General features: G+C 37.5%; 1 pseudogene; it reads right to left on the reverse strand.

The window, feature by feature from the left end:
- Positions 1–20,904, reverse strand: part of LOC100476644 — a 49,165-nt pseudogene that overhangs the window by 16,585 nt on the left and 11,676 nt on the right.

Genomic DNA, 20,904 nt, shown 5'->3' on the forward strand with positions numbered 1-20,904 from the left:
ACGTATTGCATAGTGCACTGGGTGTTATACGCAACTAATGAAGCATCGAACTTTGCATCGGAATCCGGGGGGTGTACTGTATGGTGACTAACATAATATAATAATAAAAAAAAAAAACTAAAAAAAAAAAAAGAATTTTGATGTTTATTTTTGATAGTAAGATTTGCATTTGAACTAGAGGAAATGTTTCAATAGACCTACCTATTAAGGTACAAGAGGATTCTGGCACTGATATGAGGGGGTGGAAGTGACAGGAACATTTTATTTTCCTTCCCTTTCCCCAATCCACTGGTCTCAGAAGCCTGATGGGATGAGTGTTATGGACCTCAAATTTAGAGCGATACCTTTAACTGGACTATTTAAAAGACACAGATTTCTTTACCTAGAGTTTAAAAATCTCAAACAGTAGGAAAAAAAGACAAAATTCAAAATCACACTTGCATGAATGGTAATGTTCACTGCTATGGCAGTTGATTTTGCCTTTTAGTTTTTTTTACTCTCTAAGTAACCAACCCCTTAGCAAGGGAATCGATTAAGAAGTATTGATTAGATAGCTTATTTAGAAATTATAGGAACGACAGGAAATTATTGGTATTTGCACTTTATGAAAAGATGTTTCAGTGAGTGGGCTACATAGGAAGATGCTACTGGTCGACTCTCAGGAGCGCTCACAGTTTAACACACTTCTCACGTTTGCAGCGGTGGAGCCAGTAGTAGTAGCCGTGCTGGTGGTAGTAGTAATGCGATAGGTCATGTTCTTCAGGAACTTATACGCCAGCAACAGTTCTAACAATCCTTCCAACTACAAGCCGATGAGGTAGAGACTATTGCCCTCCCAATTTTACTGATGATGAATCTGTGACAAAGAGAGGCCATTGACTGAGATCAAAGTCACACAGTTGGAAAGGGTTAAACAAGGCAAAACAGCCATTGTGGTCTCAGAGGCTGCACCCTGACTTACTATACAGTTGGTGAATAGTTGTACAGCTTCTCACTCATAAAAACCTATTAAGCCTTAGGTGTTATTTCTCAAAATAGATTACAGTTGTTTGTTTTTGTTTGTTTGAATAGATGAAAACAATTAGCCTATATTTAACTATGTGATCTTTGCCTTATTAGCATGTTTCTCGAACTCCAGTCTTAATGAATAATAAAGGTGAATGTGAAGTATTATCATTTATCCTTTTTCTTTGGTCACAAGAGTTGCTAGTCTTCTTAAAATTTTTATGCCTTATTTATTTTTATGTATTTACTTATTTAATTTTTATTTTTTATTTTTTAAACAATTTAATTTAATTTGAGAGAGAAGGAGAGTGAGCACGAGCAGGGAGGAGAGGCAGAGGGAGAAGCAGACTCCCTGCTAAGCAGGGAGCCCAATGCAGGGCTGGATCCCAGGACCCTGAGATCATGACCTGAGCAGAAGGCAGATGCTTAACCAACTGAGACAACCAGGTGCCCCTATTTATATTTTCCAAAAATAAACTTGGGACACCTGGGTGGCTCTGTCAGTTAAGCATCTGACTCTTGATTTCAGCTCAGGCCATGATCTCAGGGTCATGGGGTCAAGCCCCACTCACGCTCAGCAGGGAGTCCGCTTGAGAGTCTCTCTTCCTCTCTCTGCCCCCCCACTCTCTCTCTCTCTCTCAAATAAATAAATAAATAAATCTTTTTAAAAGACTTTATAAAGACATAATTTACATATAATATTTACCAATTTTGAATGATCTGATGAGTTTTAAAAAATGCATATACGTATTGAAAAATATAGAGAGTCATGTATTATATTTAGAATATTTCTACTACCTCAATAATTTAACTCAGGTGCCTTATGACTAAATCATCTCTGTGATCTTTCACCTCTGATGACTACTAATAGGCTTTGTCTCTATAGTTTTTTCTTTTCTAGAATTTCACATAATTATTCTTTCACTTAGCATAATGCATTAGCTATTTATGTTGTATGCATTAGTAGCTTGCTTTATTTATATAGAAGTATCTTATAATTTATTTATCCACTCACATGTTGATGGACTTTTGGACTGTTTCCAATGTCTGGCTATTATGAATAAAGCTGCTTTGAACTTTTGAGTACAAGTTTAATCCCTCTCTCTCTGCTTTTTTATCTTAAAGTTCAAAACTTATTTTGAAAGTCATATTGAATTTAAAATTTTACCATGACTCTGAAGTTGTGAGTTTTGGTTGATTTATTTCCAATGTTGCCTTCTTTGAATTACACTAACGACTTTTAGATTCAAGTGTTTGGCTTCATGACCAAGTATGTTAATATTTTTTTGTTCTTGTTGATACTACTATATTTGCTATAGGCAGGTGATCATTGTATTTTGTTTTTTAATTTCTGCATGTTCAAATATTTAAGCCTCACTTGTAAGCCCTGTTTTAGTTCTGTCGTATAAGATAGCTAGGACAGGAGCCAGTCAATCTCTCTAGATTCTAATGCTGATAATTCAGATCTTGTTTGATAGATGTATAAGCTATGCCTAAAGGCCAATGGTCCTGTGCCAGAAAGAAGGAGGACCAATTAGTAAATGAATAAATTACCCTTCTTTTTATAATTGAATTCCACAATCTAATTTTGTTTAAACAAAGCCTTATGCCTTTATCATGAGCGTAGCACATTAAAGTGATGACTGATCTTTGGCTCCTCCTGTGAACTGTAAGACATGAGATTCTAATATATCTAGAAACTTAGATACAGTTTTATTTATTGCTCACTATAATGGCTGATAATCAAGGCATAACCCTCTTAAATAAGCAATTCACTTCCAGAATTAAAGCACCTGCAGAAGAATAATTTTGAATTTTCTAATTATTGTTCTCTCCTACAGATAATGAGAGTTAAACCTTTTTGTCAGCTATGATTTGTAGGCACAATATTCATTGTATTCTGATTCCTGTAAACTTTACTATATTCTCTCTACCTTTCTCAAATAGGACAATTCCTGAAGATAGCATTAATAACCGTGCTTATAAAGAACCAATAAAATGTAGGGAAAATACTCTGGATTTTATTATTGAAAAAATCTTTACCAGACTGGTGATTTTAAAAAACATTTAACATTCTTGTGATAATTAAAGATTTTCTTTCAGTACAATCACATCTCTTAGCATTTCTCTTTATGTAAGTGTATTTGGCACTTTAAAAATACAGCACAGTTCTGCCATATTATATCATATTTATTATTAAATGACTCAAATTTACCTGTACTTTTAACATTGGAAACCAAACATATATTGCAGAAATCTAAGGTCATCTATAAGTTCAGGAAGCTTTTTGGAATGGTAAAATGAATATAAAGTTTAAGGAAAATGTCAATTTTATTCTAAGCAATCACAGTAAAAAAATGAAATAGTTAAGGATAGCACATTTTGAAAGTTGAAAAATAAAGGAAAACAGAATATTGTTTTTTTGGTGTGATGTTGACCTTGGAATAGCCCCACGAAATTGGTTTTATGTTAACTTTTTATTCTTTCTTCTTCTTTTTAAATTAAAAAAGAACATATAATATTATAATATTCAAAACCAGTTGCTTCACCCACAATTATATGGTCAATTAATCCTTAATAAAGGAGTAAAAATACCCAATGGGAAAAAAAGAATGTATCTTCAACAAACGGTGAAACTGGACAGCTACATTAAAAAGATTGAAACTGGACCACTGTCTTACACCATGCACAAAAATACATTCAAAATGGATGAAAGACCAAAATGTGAGACAGGAAACCATTAAAATCCTAGAGGAGAACACAGGCAGTAACCTCTTTGACATCGGCCATTGCAACTTCTTTCTCGATGTGTCTCCCGAGGCTAGGGAAACAAAAGCAAAAATAAACTACTGGGACCATATCAAAATAAAAAGCTTCCGCACAGCAAAGGAAACAGTCAACAAAACTAAAAGGCAACCTACAGAATGGGAGAAGATATTTGCAATGACATATCTGATAAAGGGTTAGTGTTCAAGATATACAAAGAACTTATAAAAGTCAACACGCAAAAAGTGAATAATCCAATTAAAAAATGGGCAGAAGACATGAATAGATTTTTTTTCCAAAGAAGATAAACAGATGGTCAACAGACATATGAAAAGATGCTCAACATCACTTACCATCAGGGAAATGCAAATCAAAACCACAATGAGATATCACCTCACACCTGTCAGAATGGCTAACATCAACAACACAAGAAAAATAGGTGTTGGCGAGGATGTGGAGAAAGGCGAACCCTCTTGTACTGTTGGTGGGAATGCAAACTGTTGCAGCTAATCTGGAAAACAGTATGAAGTCTCCTTAATAAGTTAAAAATACAACTACCCTATGATCCAGCAATTGTTCTACTAGGTATTTATCCAAAGAACACAAAAATAGTAATTCAATGGGATACAGCCACCCAGATGTTTATAGTAGTATTATTTGCAATAGTCAAATTACGGAAACAGCCCATGTTCATCATATGATGAATGGATAAAGAAGAGATGGTATATATATATACCATCTCTTCTTTATATTTGAAATATTTAATATTTCACTGTATATATATATATATATATATATACAGTGAAATATTACTAAGACATAATAATGAATGAAATTTTGCCATTTGCAATGAATGACGTGGACGGAGCTGGAGAGTATTACGCTAAGTAAAATAAGTTGGAGAAAAACAAATACCATATGATTTCATTCATATGTGGAATTCAAAAAAAACCAAACAAATGAGCAAAGGGGGAAAGGAGAGAGGAAGGCAACCAGAAAGGAGGGGAGTGGGGGGATGGGTTAAATAGGTGATGGGGATTGAGGAGGGCACTTGTGATGACTACCAGGTGTTATGTGGAAGTGGTGAGTCATGATATTGTACACCTGAAACTAATATTACACTGTGAGTTAACTAATGGAATGTAAATAAAAAAAAAAAGTCGCTTCATCTCTGAAGCTTTTGAGGATCACGGCTGAGCAAGCGGTAGTTTTCTTACGCATGATAAAATGTGAGTATTATAAACGTGGTCTTTAAGACAAGGAGATCTGAGATAGCAAAAAGTGTTTTAGGTAGACAAGTCTTACCTGAAAACATTTAAATTGATGAAAAAAGGCAAATTTAGGTCCCAAGTTCGTGGGAAAAAAAAACCCAACAAACATCCATAGGCATTTTGTGGTTTCTGGGATATTTATTTATTTATTTATTTATTTATTTTTTAAGATTTCATTCATTTATTCGACAGAGATAGAGACAGCCAGCGAGAGAGGGAACACAAGCAGGGGGAGTGGGAGAGGAAGCGGCAGGCTCATAGCGGAGGAGCCTGATGTGGGGCTCGATCCCACAACGCCGGGATCACGCCCTGAGCCGAAGGCAGATGCTTACCCGCTGTGCCACCCAGGCGCCCCTGTGATAATTATTTAAAGCATATAACATATAGTTTGGTTTCTCATTAGAGAGTAAAGAATTGGGGGTACTTGGGTGNTGCAGCTAATCTGGAAAACAGTATGAAGTCTCCTTAATAAGTTAAAAATACAACTACCCTATGATCCAGCAATTGTTCTACTAGGTATTTATCCAAAGAACACAAAAATAGTAATTCAATGGGATACAGCCACCCAGATGTTTATAGTAGTATTATTTGCAATAGTCAAATTACGGAAACAGCCCATGTTCATCATATGATGAATGGATAAAGAAGAGATGGTATATATATATACCATCTCTTCTTTATATTTGAAATATTTAATATTTCACTGTATATATATATATATATATATATACAGTGAAATATTACTAAGACATAATAATAAATGAAATTTTGCCATTTGCAATGAATGACGTGGACGGAGCTGGAGAGTATTACGCTAAGTAAAATAAGTTGGAGAAAAACAAATACCATATGATTTCATTCATATGTGGAATTCAAAAAAAACCAAACAAATGAGCAAAGGGGGAAAGGAGAGAGGAAGGCAACCAGAAAGGAGGGGAGTGGGGGGATGGGTTAAATAGGTGATGGGGATTGAGGAGGGCACTTGTGATGACTACCAGGTGTTATGTGGAAGTGGTGAGTCATGATATTGTACACCTGAAACTAATATTACACTGTGAGTTAACTAATGGAATGTAAATAAAAAAAAAAAGTCGCTTCATCTCTGAAGCTTTTGAGGATCACGGCTGAGCAAGCGGTAGTTTTCTTACGCATGATAAAATGTGAGTATTATAAACGTGGTCTTTAAGACAAGGAGATCTGAGATAGCAAAAAGTGTTTTAGGTAGACAAGTCTTACCTGAAAACATTTAAATTGATGAAAAAAGGCAAATTTAGGTCCCAAGTTCGTGGGAAAAAAAAAACCAACAAACATCCATAGGCATTTTGTGGTTTCTGGGATATTTATTTATTTATTTATTTATTTATTTTTTAAGATTTCATTCATTTATTCGACAGAGATAGAGACAGCCAGCGAGAGAGGGAACACAAGCAGGGGGAGTGGGAGAGGAAGCGGCAGGCTCATAGCGGAGGAGCCTGATGTGGGGCTCGATCCCAACGCCGGGATCACGCCCTGAGCCGAAGGCAGATGCTTACCCGCTGTGCCACCCAGGCGCCCCTGTGATAATTATTTAAAGCATATAACATATAGTTTGGTTTCTCATTAGAGAGTAAAGAATTGGGGGTACTTGGGTGTCTCAGTCGGTTAAGTGTTTGCTTTTGACTTAGGTCATGATCTCAGGGTCCTGGAACGGAGCCCCGAGTTGGGCTCCATGCTCAGTGGGAAGCCTGCTTCTCCCTCTGCCTCTCCCCCTGCTCATGCTCTCTCTCTCTCAAATAAAGAAATAATTTTTTTTTAAAGAGTAAAGAATTGAATGTTCTGTGGCAGAGAGTTTAGAAGAGTAAATGAATCTGGCGTTGTAACTTTGCTAGCACCTATGAGGTTTTCCATTTCGCGGTTCCTGACTTGCCTGAACTATTCCTTTTTTTGTTTGATTTTTAATTTTTTTCAACACTCCTGTGAGTCAAGTGACTATCTTCCCACGCACTGAAATTATTCAGCATGTACTTTTGGATAGTTGTTATAGGTCTAAGGTACACAGACGTAGATGTGGAGAAGGCAGTGGAGGGTGACAGGGAAGTGGGAGAAGAGGCGAGAATGCGTGGGAGCAATATTGGCAGTAGAGTCAGAGTTCCCAGGTTTAAATCCATGCCGCACCGTTATGAGCAACTGGGGACAATCCATTTAACCTCTTTCATGGTTCTCTTTCTTCATCAGTCCACAGGAAAACACAGGGCCAGGAAAAAATGCTTGAGAGGATTGCTTCATGGTCTCATTAGGAGAATTATATCAGATATTGTGTGGTGGTCCCTTGTAACTTGATATGCAGTATTTGGGCATCTGAAAACTAGTGCTACATAATTTGGAATTCCTAATAAGTAGTCCAAGATGTCTAATGGCTTCTGTGCAACATAAACATTCATGGTGAAACAATTGTTATGAAACTGTAGGTACTATTCGGATAACTCAGTTTTAACAAAGTATCCGTTATTTTCTTTATAATTTCCCAAATATGGGTTGACTGCAGGGTGAAGAAACCTACCTTTCCTCCTAGAGACCTCCAAGAAACTTCCAATGTTATTGAGTCTTTCATTGATCGGATAGGACTTTTTCTTTTCATAAAGCATATATGAGCAGAAAGCAACCTGCAAGCAAACCCTATTTGAGGAAAAGAGTGCAAAATGACAAATACAAAAATAGGTGTGATGTTTTCTTTAGAATGTGAGAACAAATTAAAACAACTCAGGTCCATCTCTTCTCAGACCTTTTTAGGTTGTTTACTAGAAATGCTTTATGATTGCAACTTGATTTGCCCTCCTCAGCTGAATCTTTGCAATTCCCAGCAGCTCCTAGGAGCCATAGAAGCCTGCAAGGAAGGGACCTTGCAGGTTCATTGGACCCTGACTATGGGGAAAGATCCATTTAACTGCATTTGTTGTTTCTCTTCACTAAGTTTATCGGGGCAACCTACACAACTCTTTAAAAAACACAAGAAAGAATGCCTGGGTGGCTCAGTCTGTTAAGCATTTGCGTACAGCTCAGGTCATTATCCCAGGTTCTTGGGATCAAGTCCTGTGTTGGGCTCTCTGCTCAGTGGGGAACCTGCTTCTCCCCTGCTTGTGCGAGTGCGCGTGCTCGCTCTCTCTCTCTCTCTCTGGATAAATGAATAAAATCTTAAAAAAAAAATAAAAAGCACAAGAAGTTTCTCGCCTAAGGATTATTGCCTTCTTGATCAGCTCCGCCTCCAGTGTAACTCGTAGGTGGTATCAGGCAAGAGCCCTCAAAAGAATTCCTCTTACAGTTTACTGTGTCTAGGAATTTAAATAAAACTTCCCAGAGGTTAGGTGTGGAGGGTACTTTGAATGACCATCTGCTTTCTACCTCATCGGTGATTTTTATTGTTTTGTTCTCCTGTTGCTGTCTCCCTCAAGGCCGGGCACCCTTCATTTTTTCGAGTATCTTTGTTTCACTGCATAGAGCAGTAGTCCTCATACTTGGCTGGATATCACCTGGGGAGATTTCAAAACTACTCCAGTGGGGTATTATTATTTAATTATCTGGGGTGATTTTACTATATAGCAAAAGTTGAGAACCATTGTCTAGGATTCCCCACGCTCTGTATTTTTTTTAAAGACCCACCAGCTTTTTTTTTTTTTTAAGGGAACAGAAATGGCTAAAAATCCAGAGGTGAATATGCATATAAGATCTTACTATTTGTGTACTTTTTTGTTGAAAAATAAAAAGGCTGCTGGATTATTTTCACATCATTGAAGATAATTGATATCGTATTAAAATCAGTTTGGATATTGTATATATCCTCCTAACCATTGGAAAGATGCAGAATCTGGCCTCTGAATTTATTACTTTTTCTAATTTTATTCAAATGGGATGGCTGGATTTATCAAGCTAGAAGTTTTTAGTCTTTTTTTTTTTAAGATTTCTTAAAATTGTATCTTTTATAATTCTCCGATTTGGGGAGAGTCAGTGGCAGATCATAGATGAATGTGGAATGGCTAGACGATGAGGCAGGCTGAATGGGAAAGTTGGTGTGTGGTGCTGAACCTAAAATCCAAGGCAGACATTGAGGCCACCTGGAGGCTGGAAACAGTATTTTGAGATTGATATAGGTCTTTAGAGGGAATGAGAATATGCAATTACCCTCCGGCACAAACCTGGCATTACAGTGATGGGACCAAGATAAAAGATATCTTGGTAGGGTTCCCAATAGCACTAGAAGACCTGAGATGTGGCAGTGAACTCACTGTTTTTATCAGACTTTTTTATGTGAATGGATGTGTATGCCAGGGGGCATGCTCCTCTCCAGGGTGAGGCAAAGTTCTATAGGAGCTGAAACTGAAGCAAAGGGTTACATCCTTTTGTGAGTAATGTGATCAGTCTAGGATGTTGTGGCCATCATTGTAAATAATGAAATTGAGTAGAATTGGTAGAAAACGCTATGGGTACCTGTAGCTTCACAGAACTTAAATACATGAACCTAGATTCAATTTATATGTGATGTTTCCAATTAAGTGCAGTTTAGATTCAAGGGATATAACGAAGGGAATTCTGATAATGTTTGATGCTTTTAGTTTTAGAATATCTCAGCAACAGCTAAGAATTGTAGGCAGGTCAGTGGAAGACTAGGAAATTATTTCAAGGGTCTCATCTGGGGGTAAGGGAGAAAATGGGAGAAGCATAGTATCTTAAAACATTCATATGGAAAGTACTGTGGAAGTGGGGGATGGAAACTGAGTGTCTTGGGAAAGAACACAGTACATCTTTATGGGAAAAAGAGTTTTCCTACTTTTTAAAATTTTTTAAAGATTTTATTTATTTATCAGAGAGAGAAAGAGAGCACAAGCAGGGGCAGCAGCAGGCAGAGGGAGATGCAGGCTCCCTGATGAGCAAGGAGCCTGATGCGGGACTGGACTTCAAGAGCCTGCGATCATGACCTTCCGAGAGGAAGGCAGACGCTTAATCAACTGAGCCACCCAGGTGTCACAGTTTTCCTATTTTTAAATGTTAGTGAAGAATGAAGTCTGGTGAATGAAGAGTGAGCAGGAAGAGTGAAGGTAGCCATTAATGGAAGGGAAAGTGTAATAGGACTTGCATACTCCCAACACGGAAAGAAATAATACATGGCAACTTGGTCAAAACAGAAAAAATAAAAAAAAAAGCAATGTAAAATAAATAAAAAACATGAACTAAAGTAAAAGAGTAAAATTGTTTAGGAGTGCCTGGGTGACTCAGTCAGTTGAGTGACTGACCTTTGGTTATGATCTTGGGTCATGATCTCGGGATCATGGAATGGAACCTGTCTGGCTCCATGCTTAGCAGGGAGTCTGCTGGAGATTCTCTCCCTCTGCTTCTCCCCCTGCTCACACGTGCGTGTGCATGCTCTCGCTCTCTCTCAAAATAAATAAATAAATCTTTTAAAAAAAGTAAAATTATTTAAATCATTATATAACAAATGTAATATTTGTTACAAATTACAACAAATTGTAAAAAATCCAATACTTTTTTTGAAGGAAAATTTGAGAATAAGCTTTAAAACAAATCCCAAATCTCCCAAATCTCAGTTAAATACAGCTCATTAAAATCATTAAAACAAAGTAATAAATTATGCCAGTGTAAAAGGTATATCTTACTGTGTGTCATGTAAAATAAATTGAAAGCTACTGTTTTAGGGAGTTGTATAATTCTAACCTGAGAATTACCCACTTGGGTGGGTGGTTGGTTGATTCATTTATTCTTACATTTGCTCAAGAAATGCACGTTAAGTTCTCAACTTTCTTCAAGTACTGGGAAAAGTATTTGAGTTAGAAGGAAAAAAAAATGTCTCTGATTTCAGGAAGCTTGCGTTCTAATGGGAAAAATAATAAAGAAGTTTAGAAAGCCAAGAATAATTTTGTTATGATTCAGGTTGTGTGGGAAAGAGTCAGTGTGCTTGCTGTACACTGAACAGAGGTGACATAACACAGAAGGTGTGATCAGAGAAGGTGACTGCATGAAAGTGATATTTAGTCAAATTCACTTCAACTTCTGTTAGATACAAGATTCAGAATTTTTGCATTGATATTTTATAGCCTGTTTCCTGTTTCTTAGTCATGAACCTTTAATAAAATTTATAAAGAGAGTTATTTCATTTCCTTCTATAAAACGACAGTCTAATCTTTTCAGACTTATAATAGGTTCATCCACTTAATTATAATATTTGGAATTAAATCAGACTATTTTATTTGCCTTTAAGTTTAAAAATACATCTGAAAGTAAATTGAAAGAAAAGAACCTCTAAAAATTTTTCTCTAAACCAGTCTTCTAAAAATAACATCAAAAAACCAAGTAATTAGCTAAATAGGCTTCATATTCAAAGAGAAATTACCAATTAACCTTCCTCTGGCCCCCTATCAGGAAAGACAGCTAGAGAGTTGAAAAGTGAGGAATTCCTACAGAGGGAGGATCTGATCCATTTTGAGGGATGCCCTTGCTGGAGGCAATACTTACTTGAAAGAAAATCCCAGTCACTGATTCCACTTAAGTTTAGGAACCTCTTACCCGCTGTAAGGGAGAGGTCTGTTTGCTGAGAGAAAAACAAATAATCAAGACAAGGAGGCAGGTTGGTTGACAAAGCCTGTCCAGAGTCAAATCAGTTTCGTGCCAGTGAGCTTAGGTTTGGCACTGGATATAACCATGAAGATTATGTTTTATTTTGGGCTCAATATTAATGAGATGTAATATGCAAACATTTTGTAAGCTGTATAACCTTAACTTGCTGATAAGAAGAGGATGTGCTATTTGCACTAGAATCAGAAGCCTTTCAGGAATTCGGATGCTCTGTGCCCTGCTGCTGCTTCTCCTTGGTACGCTGTCTTTCTGTCACCTACAGAAACAGCACATTTTAAGAAATCCTTACATGAAAAGAAAAAAAAAAGAAAAAGCAAAGAGCTGGGTATTCTCATTTCATCGTTCCCATGACACTGTATCTATCCCGCTATTTTTGTATTTAATGAAGAAATTTAAAGATGTTTACTTACAAATGTTTTTCTCTAGATTATGAACTCTTTGAGAGATCTTGCTTATCTTTGTTGTATCAGTGCCTAACAATATCTGACCTACTTAGAAAACAACATTGAGAATGCAACCTTTTTAAAAATGTATAAACACACTCCAACTTGGGCTTTTGCCCCCACCTCTCTGACAAAACCACTTACATTCTCCAGTAACCTTCGAGATGCTAAGTCCAGTGGCCAATACTTTGCCTATTGGCAGAGTTCGGCACCATTGGCTATTCCTTCCTCCTGAAAACATGTTCTTTCACTTCTAGGACAACATATACCTTTGTCTTTCTTCCTCAACCACCAGAGTGACTCAGGGCTCAGTTCTAGGATTCCTTTCCCATCACTACTCCCCCCGTGATCTCATCTAGTGGCCTACAGTGAGGCCTCCACATGCAATCTGCACCCTGGAGCTTCTACCTTGAACACCATATCATTTTAGCCAGTAGCTTTTACGTGGTAACTTAATTGGCATCTCAATTCACTCTACCCAACATCAAAGACTGATTTTTCTCCCTCAAGCCTATTTCTTTGCAAGTTTTTCCCACCTTAATAAATGACAACCCTATCATTCAGGGGCTCAGGCTGTGAATCTTAGAGTCCTTTTTTGTCCTCTGGACCACATATTACATTTACTAGAAAATTCTTCCTCTCTACCTTCAGCACATATTCAGAAACTGACTGTTTTTCATCATTTCTGTTACAACTTTCCAGGCCAGTGTAATCTCTCATTTGGATTATCACTAAAACTTCCTGTTTACCCTGCCTCCACACTTGGCTTCCTGTGATCTGTTCTTCACATGGTGGCAGGCATGATTCTGTTCACATAATCCTGTTTATGTCACTTCTCTGACCAAGGTCTCCCATAGAGTTCCATGTCACGGTAAGGGCTAACCTGCCTAAAATAGCTCCTGAAAGACTCAGTGACCTAAAACTCAACTTTTTCTTTGATCTTACTATACTTTTACTACGTTTCCTCTTGTTCAGTAAAGACTAACCTCATTTCCAAAAGCTCCTCCTTCCAGTCAAATATACTCCTTGTTTCTGCCTGGAATGCTCCTCAGCCCCCAACAGCCTCAAGGCTTGTTACTTATTTCCCCCTGATCTTTAATGTCACTTTATCAGTGAGGATGTCCTTGAGAGTCCTGTTAAAAAAAAAAAAAGAGTTATCATTCCTTCTTCCTTGCTCTCCCTATCTCTAATTTTCTCAGTAGTACTTTCCACATTCTATGAATTTTACCTGTTTTATTCTTATTATTTGTATTTCTCTGCTAGAGTATAAACTCCACGGGAAAAGGATTTCTTTCCCTCCTGTTTTCTACATTATTTCTTCAGCACATGGAGAACGTTTGGTGCTCAGCAGGCATTCAATGAATGGTCATTAAATGAGTGTATTTAGGTGTTGGAACATTTGATTTATTTAAATTACTAAAAAACCCCTTTGTTTTGTCTGTCCACATACTATGTAACTCCAGCCTAAAGAGTAATCAAGTTCATCATTAATGATGAGTAAGATAACATCATTAATTGAAATGCTAGAAAGCCAGAAATGACAGTAAGGAAAACTGAGGCTGCAATTTAGATGACTCTTTTTCCTTAGGGTGTGACAGACGCTAGCAAAACTAGCTCGATTAGCCCAAGAGCCTGACACTGGCTCTCTAAGCATAGTTTCCACTGAGTGCAATATTCCAAGTGTTAATTCTCAAAGATGTTGATGCTGGCAGTTGATGCAGGGAGGCAGAGGGAGCATTGCNACTCTGTGCCCTGCTGCTGCTTCTCCTTGGTATGCTGTCTTTCTGTCACCTACAGAAACAGCACATTTTAAGAAATCCTTACATGAAAAGAAAAAAAAAAAGAAAAAGCAAAGAGCTGGGTATTCTCATTTCATCGTTCCCATGACACTGTATCTATCCCGCTATTTTTGTATTTAATGAAGAAATTTAAAGATGTTTACTTACAAATGTTTTTCTCTAGATTATGAACTCTTTGAGAGATCTTGCTTATCTTTGTTGTATCAGTGCCTAACAATATCTGACCTACTTAGAAAACAACATTGAGAATGCAACCTTTTTAAAAATGTATAAACACACTCCAACTTGGGCTTTTGCCCCCACCTCTCTGACAAAACCACTTACATTCTCCAGTAACCTTCGAGATGCTAAGTCCAGTGGCCAATACTTTGCCTATTGGCAGAGTTCGGCACCATTGGCTATTCCTTCCTCCTGAAAACATGTTCTTTCACTTCTAGGACAACATATACCTTTGTCTTTCTTCCTCAACCACCAGAGTGACTCAGGGCTCAGTTCTAGGATTCCTTTCCCATCACTACTCCCCCCGTGATCTCATCTAGTGGCCTACAGTGAGGCCTCCACATGCAATCTGCACCCTGGAGCTTCTACCTTGAACACCATATCATTTAGCCAGTAGCTTTTACGTGGTAACTTAATTGGCATCTCAATTCACTCTACCCAACATCAAAGACTGATTTTTCTCCCTCAAGCCTATTTCTTTGCAAGTTTTTCCCACCTTAATAAATGACAACCCTATCATTCAGGGGCTCAGGCTGCAAATCTTAGAGTCCTTTTTTGTCCTCTGGACCACATATTACATTTACTAGAAAATTCTTCCTCTCTACCTTCAGCACATATTCAGAAACTGACTGTTTTTCATCATTTCTGTTACAACTTTCCAGGCCAGTGTAATCTCTCATTTGGATTATCACTAAAACTTCCTGTTTACCCTGCCTCCACACTTGGCTTCCTGTGATCTGTTCTTCACATGGTGGCAGGCATGATTCTGTTCACATAATCCTGTTTATGTCACTTCTCTGACCAAGGTCTCCCATAGAGTTCCATGTCATGGTAAGGGCTAACCTGCCTAAAATAGCTCCTGAAAGACTCAGTGACCTAAAACTCAACTTTTTCTTTGATCTTACTATACTTTTACTACGTTTCCTCTTGTTCAGTAAAGACTAACCTCATTTCCAAAAGCTCCTCCTTCCAGTCAAATATACTCCTTGTTTCTGCCTGGAATGCTCCTCAGCCCCCAACAGCCTCAAGGCTTGTTACTTATTTCCCCCTGATCTTTAATGTCACTTTATCAGTGAGGATGTCCTTGAGAGTCCTGTTAAAAAAAAAAAAAGAGTTATCATTCCTTCTTCCTTGCTCTCCCTATCTCTAATTTTCTCAGTAGTACTTTCCACATTCTATGAATTTTACCTGTTTTATTCTTATTATTTGTATTTCTCTGCTAGAGTATAAACTCCACGGGAAAAGGATTTCTTTCCCTCCTGTTTTCTACATTATTTCTTTAGCACATGGAGAACGTTTGGTGCTCAGCAGGCATTCAATGAATGGTCATTAAATGAGTGTATTTAGGTGTTGGAACATTTGATTTATTTAAATTACTAAAAAACCCCTTTGTTTTGTCTGTCCACATACTATGTAACTCCAGCCTAAAGAGTAATCAAGTTCATCATTAATGATGAGTAAGATAACATCATTAATTGAAATGCTAGAAAGCCAGAAATGACAGTAAGGAAAACTGAGGCTGCAATTTAGATGACTCTTTTTCCTTAGGGTGTGACAGACGCTAGCAAAACTAGCTCGATTAGCCCAAGAGCCTGACACTGGCTCTCTAAGCATAGTTTCCACTGAGTGCAATATTCCAAGTGTTAATTCTCAAAGATGTTGATGCTGGCAGTTGATGCAGGGAGGCAGAGGGAGCATTGCAGAGGTGAATCAGGAGTTAGGTGGGATTCTGTGTTGGTGGGGAGGAAGACAGAATTTAGCATATTGTGGTGTCTCCACGTTGCCAGTGGTCCATAGGGGTACAGAGGCTTCCTGAGGGAGATTGATAAGAGCTAAGCATGGTACCATGGTCTGAGCTTTAGAATGGTGTACTAAAGAACCAAGAAGGGAGATAGGTCAGAACAAAAGAGAGAGGGCTTAGTGCTATCCGGTTCTGAGGCCATGGAGGATGAAGGGAGCAGAGGGGGGTGCAAGTGCTAAAACGCTGAGGATATGAGGTTTATCATGTGTGCTCTGGAATTTAGGGCACACTGATACATGAGAAAAAAAAATAGAAGTCCTGATATCCAGTCAAGGCCATTACCCCTGGGTCAGGGAACAAGGCTTTATTCTAAGTCTCACCAAATAAAAGTGGGGGTTTGGGGGAGAAAATAACTCAGGTAAATGTGACCTATTTACCTTGCAGTTAACTTAGTAGTATCAAAATACTTATCAAGCATTTCCTCTAATCTTTATTATTAACACTTAGTTGGCATCCAGATTTAATAGTTAACTGTCAATGTTGTTCCCAAGGTCATGGTGTGGAAGTGCACAAGTTTGAAATCTGAACTCAAAGGTTAAATTACAAAGTTTGTTCTTTCACTATTTCCAAGTTGTTCTCAGTCCTAGCTATCCATTAGAATCTCCTGGGTGGCTTTTAAAAATAACATATCCAGACACCATCCCCAGATATTCTTCTGTAATTTGTCTAGTATGGGACCCGGGTATGGGTATGTTTCTTATTTTGGTAATCTTCTTCCATGATTCAAAGGTGTGGTTGGGATTAAAGACTATTTTTTCTTTTTTAAAAAAAAATAATTAATTAATTAATTTAGAGAGCATGCACACGTATGATGGGGGGAGGGGAAGAGGGGGAGGGAGAGAGAGAATCTCAAGCAGACTTTGTGCTCAGTGCAGAGACTATTGCAGGGCTCATCTCTACAACCCTGAGATCATGACCTGAACCAAAATCAAGAGCTGGTCGCTTAACATAATGAGACACCCAGACACCTGAGGACTATTGTGATACAATGTTGTATGCGTCTTGGCGGGGATGGATGTGGGAAGGATAGAATTTGGTGTACTTTAATAGTTTTAAAGTCTGGTCTAGGATCAACAGCATCATTCTCATCTGATGTCATATTAAAAAGGTAAAAACATTAAATTAATGGGGCTCAACAATCTGCATTTTAAGAATGCATGCTAAAATTTGAGAAGAGTTGGCATGGAGATTATGGGTCTTGGGTTTGAGGTCAAGAAGACCTAGGTTTTATTTTATTTTTTTAAAAGATTTTATTTATTTATCTGACAGAGAGAGACAGCCAGTGAGAGAGGGAACACAGGCAGGGGGAGTGGGAGAGGAAGAAGCAGGCTCCCAGTGGAGGAGCCTGATGTGGGGCTCGATCCCAGAGCGCTGGGATCACGCCCTGAGCCGAAGGCAGACACTTAACGACTGAGCCACCCAGGCGCCCCAAAAAGACCTAGGTTTTAACTGGCTTTCAATATTTAACAGCTATGCTCGTTAAATCAAGTAACTTAACATCTCTGTGTCTCAATTTCCACAGATGTAAGAATAAAAAAGTAATGTTATTTACTCCTCTGACATGTAATGGGTATTTATGTAAATCACCTGGCCCATACCAATTGTTCAATAAATAGTAACTAATACTAAGGGGTAAGTATTTCAGAAAAAGTAATGTGTCAGAAACTGATCCTATAAATGGAAGCTTAAATGAGCCCATCTTTAAAGATCTGGGGAAGGCAGTTATGAGGACATAAAGCAGGTAATTGAGAGTTGCATGAGTGTATTATGCCTTAAAAGATTCTCAACCACTAATATTGAAAAATGGAGAAAAATATCCAGCTTACTGAACACTTAAAGAGTTGTCTTTCTGAACAGAATTGAAAATACCTATTATGCATAATGTTGGATATGTAATGGTTATATAACACTCACTAACATTTCCAATTTTTCATTTGGTTAAAGATATTGCTGACTTGCTTTTAGTTTCATTTGTTTAAATACTCTTTGAATGTTTAGATAATAGATTTAGTCATGCAAAGTACTGATGATGAATGGGTTAGATTTGAACTTTGAGCTTAAGTACACTTCCTTTTTGAGCCAGGACTCATTCCCTCCCTATTCTGTCTTAGAGATCCACAGTCTAAAAGCAAGTACCTTACCAGAAGGAAGTCATGTGATGAAAGAATGAAAGAATTCCTGAGATCTTAAAGTAGATCTACCTGTTTACTCCGGCAATTTTTTTATAGTCTACTGACAAAAACCTGTGTGTGTGTAAGATTTCCTTAAANGTGTGTGTGTGTGTGTGTGTGTAAGATTTCCTTAAAAAGTTACCAAAGATTATTATGGACAAATAATATGGGCAGGTATGAATGATCAGAATGGAGAAGAATCACAATTTTTTTTTTAAGATTTTATTTATTTATTCGACAGAGATAGAGACAGCCAGCGAGAGAGGGAACACAAGCAGGGGGAGTGGAAGAGGAAGAAGCAGGCTCATAGCAGAGGAGCCTGATGTGGGGCTCGATCCCATAACGCCGGGATCACGCCCTGAGCTGAAGGCAGACGCTTAACCGCTGTGCCACCCAGGCACCCCTAGAAGAATCACAATTTTGCATTTAAGTGGTTTTCAATAATAAATCACTGTGATATTTATAATATCTTGATTCCTAAACTGACTCTAAATAAAGCAATTACACTTTTATGTAAGTACTTGTACCTTTCTTCTGAATAATATTGGCCACTAATTTTGTCTTTTATATTTGTAAAAAAAAAGAGATATTTATAGTTTAATTCTATGGTTAACCTTAACTTGTTAACAGATTAGTAAAGATTTGTAATACTATTTACTTTACTAATTAAAAAGTGATGTTACCATAGTAACTAGTATATCTTGATACTATGTTTATGTAACCTCTGAGATTCAGAGTAGTTTTTCATCTGAATTCTTTTAGCTACACTGATTTCACATGCTCTCTTGCACTTTGGACTATAAAAGAAAATGCTTTCTTTACTGATTTATCAAGTTTGAGTATTTTTAGACAGTCTGTTTATATTATAGAGCGAGACTCTGATGTTTGGGAGATTTTAAAGGTGGAAATAATTTAAAAGCACTTTCAAAAAGACTTTGGGAATAGTAAAGAGGTGGTGATAGAATATTTGTTTAAGTAACTATGGACTTAGAGTTTCAGTTCCAGAAAATGCCTTGAAGTAAAAAGGATCAGTCATTTGATGAATATGTTGTTCTGAGGAATTCTTCTACAGGAGAGACCACATCTTGTTATTGGGAAACTATCTTATTAACTCAAAACATGTAAAGAAAAAGAAATCTTGTTTAGATTCTAATAAGGTTTGCTACAAATAATATACATGATTTTTTCCACTGAATGAGTGACTGGCTTGGAGTTCTGGAAATTTAACACACTCTTCATATGGCTTGTTTTCTTCCTCTTAAGTTTTCCACATGCTGTTGCTTCTGCTTGGAATAATTTCATCATTTCTTCACACCTCCATCCCTACTTTGTCCCTAATATTTCTTGGTTTACTCTATCTGTTCTTTAGATTTTGGTTGGAATGTGACATTCTTTGGAACTATCAGTCTGACTCCCCAAGACCATGTTAAGGCTCTTCCTACGTGCTCATGTAGCACCTTTTGACGATAGTTTCGTGCCTAATTGTAATGGCTGGTTCACTGCTTTGTCATCCACTCCCTGAAGTGCCCTGGAGGAGAAGACTAAGGTCTTATTACATGCTGTGGGCTCAAAAACTCCTTTAGTTCCATAGGTAGCTGTATTAGTTTCCTAGGGCTGCTATAACAGAATACCACAAACTGGATGGCTTAAAACAACAGAAGCGTATTTTCACCAGTTTTGGAATCCAGAAGCCCCAAAACAAGATGTTGGCAGAGTTGATTCCTACTGGAGGTTCTGAGGGTGAATTTGTTTTAACTTTTCCCCTAGCATTTGGTGGTTACTGGCAATCACTGGCATCCTTGGTTTATAGACATATCACATCAGTCTCCGTCTTGTCTTTACATGTTGTTCTCCCCTGTGTATGTTCTGTTTCTTCTTTTCTCACAAGCACATCAGTAATACTGGCTTAGGCAGGGCCCACCATAATTCCCTATGACCTTATCTTAACTCGATTGTATCTGCAAAGACCCTATTTCCAAATAAAGTCACAGTCACAGGTACTGGGAGTTAGGACTTCAACGTATCTTTTAGGGAACACAATTCAACCTACAACAGTAACCATATAGTACATTTTTACTTTATGACCAGGTTGATATAAAATGTAATCTTAGTCATGAGCAGACCAGTTACTAAGCTGCTAACAAGCTTATTACTTAGTCACTTTACTTATCAGGATAACATTCATAGAATGGAAAGGACTTGATTCACTTATGTCAATGGTCTCAACATCCAGATTTGATAGCCCCTTTACAAATTTTATTTATTGATAATAGATCCTTTGATTCATTTGCTGAATGTAAGAACTAGGTTGCTGAATAGGCACAGCCTAAACAAGTCTAGAAAGGATAAATTCATATGCAGTGACTTTAGAAAGAATTAGGCCCAAATAGCTGTGCTCTGTTCAGAGCTGTTAATTCTTATGTGTAACTCAAAATCTTGTATTTCTAATTTGGGTCATCTTTATTTTATACCCACTGCAAGGCAGGGGGAGAGGAGGAAATACAAAAAGTTATTTCTTGGCACTTAGCAATTAGCTGATTAACATGCAAATTTTATTCAAAGTAACATAAAATATGCATCTATTATTTTTGGTTCATCAGATTGGGTTATTTTTAATTTTAATAAGATGCAACAATAATTAAGCGATTTAAAATATATAATTTAATACTGAACTAGTTTCTCAGTAGTGTTGCACATGAGGTCTCAGGGACATGCTCAGCTCCAAGGTCCGACAGACAGCCGGCAGAGGCTGGAACCTGGAAACCAGCCCATGCTGGCGAGGACTAGAGAGGATTGCAGAATTCCAGG

The sequence above is a fragment of the Ailuropoda melanoleuca genome, chromosome 1 (assembly GCF_002007445.2).
Source record: "Ailuropoda melanoleuca isolate Jingjing chromosome 1, ASM200744v2, whole genome shotgun sequence".
In the NCBI taxonomy this organism is placed as follows: domain Eukaryota; kingdom Metazoa; phylum Chordata; class Mammalia; order Carnivora; family Ursidae; genus Ailuropoda; species Ailuropoda melanoleuca.